The sequence below is a fragment of the Simochromis diagramma genome, unplaced genomic scaffold (assembly GCF_900408965.1).
Source record: "Simochromis diagramma unplaced genomic scaffold, fSimDia1.1 OVJJ01000344.1, whole genome shotgun sequence".
Classification (NCBI taxonomy): Eukaryota; Metazoa; Chordata; class Actinopteri; order Cichliformes; family Cichlidae; genus Simochromis; species Simochromis diagramma.
Window position 1 is genome coordinate 2,125,258 of NW_024387375.1, and position 5,292 is coordinate 2,130,549.

Below are 5,292 nucleotides of genomic sequence, written 5' to 3' on the forward strand. Positions count from 1 at the left end.
TGGCACAAGGGAAGATTGCACATTGCAACACTTTAAGGCTTCTTTGTGATAAAAGATATTGTCCAACTCTAGATAGTGAATTTCACAATGAATAAATCATCATGAATTTGTAATCCCCCAGAAAAACCATCAAAAACTTCTCGTTTTTATTCTTTTTTAAAAATCGCACAGGTACACCAAACATGTGTTGTGACGAATTTGTATTATGAGCTTAAAGTCTAAATCTCATGTCCATTATTTATAACAGGCGATGTTTTCTTTTTCTTTTTGTACACTTTTTCAGCACTTTGCCATCTTCGTATTCTTTAGAGGAAATAGCTTGACAGGTTGCCCTACAGCATGTTAATGTATTATTATTTTAAGGGAAATTTGGTTGACGTTTATTGAGCAAATGACTATCAAAACTAATCATCATCTCACATTTGATGCAGTTTCCAAGACAAATACTGGCAGCAAACAACCATATCAGGGTTTCAGTCAACTGTCATTGTGTATTGTACGTTAACATGGTATTAGAGTTTCATAATGAGAAATTCCTCTCTTTCGATCTTCATGATGTGTGAAAAAACTGCCAAACAGTTGCACTCAACATTCTCTGTTTAACAGTCTTTGCTCTCATGCTGATAGAGGCCAGTGGACATCTCGTGTTTCTCCCTGCAAACCACAAAGACACATGACAATTGTTATCTTTCTGCGGACATAAAAGACAAATCATGCAGCATGTAAGGAATAAGAGTGAACTTGCTTTCGCAATCGCATCCACTCAAAGAAAACGTATCAGCGAGTATGTGAAATTGAACACATGTGCCTTCCCATGCAAAAGTGACGGCTACAAGAAAGGGGCAAACGACGATACGTGCACAAATCCGGCAGAGTACGTGCCGACCTGCCACAGTGTGTATATGAAAGTGTCTGCATATGACTTTTAGCCTCTGTGTGACTGCAAAAGTGTGCGTATGTGTGACCACAGTGAAGTGAGCATGCCCACCACAAAGGGAGAAAATGAGAGAGAATTTGGAGAACAAAAAGAGAGGCAGGCGTCAGAGGTGCAGCAAAATGCCGTCTGTACAAATGTGGGTATGAAAAGACACACATATAGGCACATGATTAGAAATACACACACAGCAGGTTGACACAAAGCCACACACCCACAACTTTCACTTCTGCCTGGTGTGGCAGCACTCTTGAAACACCAAGGTTAGGGTTCATGTACAGGTCATGGCACACATATAGGAGTGGCAAAAAACACATTACTTTTACTTCAACTAATGGATGTCAGTTGAAGTTAAAGAGATGGATGTTATATGATACATGTTACATGGTAGTAAAACAACATCAAAAACAACAACTACGAAGTGAGGCATAAATTCTTCCTGTTTTGCACTTGCTAGTTTTTTCCACTTACTTACACATTTCCACCTTAAGGTGTTTTTAAGCTGCTGATGAGAAGATAGCTGACACTAGAATAGCTGGGTAAACAGCTATCAATGCTGGGAAGGCCTCTGGGGCACCAAGAGATGCACGTACAAAGGAATAATAAGAGCCACACACCAAAAACACACACATGAAGACCAGTAGAGGAATGTGCCACTGTGCCAGTTTGTGCATGTTGCTCATTATACAGCAGGAGAACACAAATCTGTCAGAATCAAAGTTTGGGAAGCAAAGCTGGTGAAAATGCTAAGACTTGCCATCATTGCTACAGGGGAAATTAGCACATGAGAAAATGTGTTTGTGGTGACGATAAAGAGCTAAAGTGAGATGGGGAACTTGACCCTGGGAAATGAGCAGGAGCCGTGTTTTGCTTCATTTGCATGGTCGCACTAACAAACTATTTATTAATCAACCAGCAGTGCTTATCTGTGACTTTATGACCGCTGGCTACAGAAATAAATCGACAAAAAGTAGTAGTAGAGTTCCTGTCTCTTTTTCTTTCTAAAGATTAGTCAGTTTTACACCAGTGTGGTGCATGTGAGTGTGTGTGCTCGTGTTTGTGTTTAGCACATGGGGCAAGTGCGTGTGTGTGTGTGTGTGTCAGAACGTCGGCAGGGGTGAGACCAGCGCTCCTTAAGGGGGAGCGGCTGCTGGTGTCGGAGGGGTGGCCGAGTCTTTCTCATGGCCTTTGAGCCCTCTCTGGACCCTGTTCTCATCTTGCGATTGGTTAACTTGCAGACACTGTCACTGAGACCAGACAACACACACACACACACACACACATACAGACACACATGCATATCTGAGAGAGAGAAGAGGGGAAGAAGTACAGAAAACAGAAAAAGACACCAGCAGTCACATTGACTGACGCAAAAGCAAAAGAGAGAAAGCACAAAGGCAAAATGGGGTTGAGTGAACATGACACTGAGCGTCAGAGTCAATGTGTCAATCAGTGGCACGGTGTTTATGCAGCAAGGTAATATGTGCAGGAAACACAACCAGAAATGCTCCATCTGTCTGTGGAAGGAGGAGCCTGCCCTCTGCTGATGGCATTTTTAACTGCACACGTAAACTTAAACTACTCCGTTCAGGCTGATTTTGGATGTGAGATCAGAGAGCCCACTTGCACGACTTAAGTAGCTGCAAACACAGGAAGGTTTGGTATCTCTGAGATCAAACTCTCTCAGACTCTTGTTTCACAATGCAACATGCACACTCTTTTTTTATTTTCACAAGGTCAAGTGAAGCTGTGATCATGACAAAATTGGTGGTAATTTAAACACATAACATAAAAATACGTGTTAATATTTTCTGCCGGTTTGCTGTTGTTTTAGTTGCTTTGAAAAGAAAAGACAAATCACATATGAACGACTAAGGCGACAAAGAAACGCCACGTTACTGAGCTGGCCTATTAAGAGGATAGTGAAAGTCGTCTAGGAGTGAACGTTTGTTGCTTTAGCGCTACAAAGCTGGAACAAGAAAAAATTGTTAAAAGAGCTTGGTAGCTTGGTAAGACTCAAATTTGAGAATTATTTTTCCAGTTGATAATATGTTATTGTTACCTTTGGGCGGGAAGAGTTGTGTGGTGAAAGTGCTGTATAATACCTGTGGTCACTTTACACAATCTCTTTTGCAAGCATGTATAAAAAAACTAAAATACAGCTTCAATAACAGTAAAAACTTTTTGTTGATAGATAAAAACTTTCCCTAAGATAAACTGATATTTAAGATCCAGTCATTAACAGACAAAAAAATCCCACCTATAATGTAATATTTTTGTAGTTGGGAAACAGTACAAAATTAACCTATAATTCTTGTCTTTCTAAACATGGTGGTTAATGAAATACAGAAAACCCATCAGTGGAAGTAGGAAAAACAAACCTTAAAAGAACAGCCTGTTAAACAGGGTAATCTCTCATTTGATTAAAAGATCAACAGGACACTGGTAGCACTGCACCTTTATGTGTCTGAGTCAAAGCTGCGTCAAGAGACAGGGATCTGTTTTAACGCAGCCCAGGGCACAGAGAATCAGCCATTAGTCAAACGCTAATGGCTGTCTTAATATGCAGAGTTATATAGACAGACATTAACAAGGTAATGACCCAGAGCAGGCAGGATTAAAACAATAGTTTATACAGTAGTCTCTGTTGAGCCGCCCATAAATCACCCTCAGTATCAACACGCTATAAGAGTGTTTCTATAGATTATACACACTCACTTGTGGGTGTGTATACAGATGCACTCATGCAGGTCTGGCACTTTAGTGTCAGCACAAGTGGCCAAGGTGTTTATCCTGCAGACAGCTGGTAATCCCTCTGTTAGGTTAAGCACTGTCCTTAGGAGTATATGATATGCACACGTAGCTCGAGTGGGCACACATACATAAAATCATGTGTTTAAAATAGAGCGAGTGGGGGCATTTTTCACTTCTCAAGGCCATTCTGGTTAACGTAGGTTGCAGGGTCAGGCTGCAGAAAATATCAAAATTATATTTTTTTTAGTCAGTCTGTCCAATCAGGTCCAAGTCAATCCAGTCCCGAATCATTACTGTGGCCTTACACACATGTAGCATACATTAATCCAGTCACTCATGTATTCGAGTCTTTTCATTGAATTTGACCTGTTGACACTAAAAACAAATATTTCCAGGCTTTTCCTTTCAGCGCTTCTCTTTGAAGGATCTTATGTAGCAAGACTTCACAGGAGGAACACAGGTTGATTTTTTTTTCTGTCAGTTCAAAACTGACCTCAGCCTTCTTTACCACAGAGATAAACCTAAACTTATGTAAAAAATAAACCTTGTTTTCCCACAGTGTCTGCACTACAAAGGCGTAAAGCTCAAGCGGAGTTTCACTAGACAAGTGGTTTTTAACATGGTGACAACCAGAAGAAAAAAAAAGAAAAAAGAAGAAAAAAAACATGGTACAAATCATAAGAATTTTCTTTCATACAGGGAAAGCAGAGAAAGACCACTTATCACATTAAAACAAGCATATTGTAGCCATTACCCTCTCCATCGTTACTTTTGGGGAAATAGAAACTCTGATATGATTGTGACATACACACATACACTGACCTCTTTTAAGGTGATGCAAAGTCCAAAACAGCTAAAATCAGTATAAGGATCTCACGGTTCTGCCCTGTAAGGGGCAGAATTGCCAAGGAAGACTCCCTACCATACGCACATGCTTGTACACGAACAATATAGCGATTAACACAACACAACACAAAGAGTTTACGAACAATTGTTCAAGGGTTTTCTGCTGTCCACCCAGCACATTTTAAGAAGTGCTCTGGCCTTGCCTTTGTAAGAGCAACGCTCCTGCGTGTGCTGACGAGAGGCGGTAACCCTGGCAACAGCTGCCAAGGTGCTGCTATCTGTTCTCCCTGCCCACTGATACCTATCACTTGCTCAGCCTCTCTCTACCTCTCTCTCTTTTTGCTGGAGTGAGTCATGATAGTGATCATCAGCTTCCTGTGCAACCCCTCACACTTCTCCCCTGCAGCACACCAAGGATATGTTTTGTGCTAGTGTGAGCTTGTGCTTGTGCTACAGTTTGAAATAATTATCGACTCTCCCACACTGTTTCACGAGTTTTCACAAAAAAAAAACACACACAACTGAAAAAAAAGAAAAAAGTTCTTTAACTTTAAATGGTTTTTTTTCATAACAGCTTTACAGAAGAATGTATTTTTTTTTCTAAGGCATCACTACTTTTAGTGTGGCTTTCTATCTACCATTTCTCATTAGGTGAAAAGTGGTAGGTGTCGGGAAATGCACACCTTTGTTTCCACTCCCACGCAGGCCAACTTATGGTCATAACTGCTGTGAAAATAGACCACATCAAGTGTGACGTT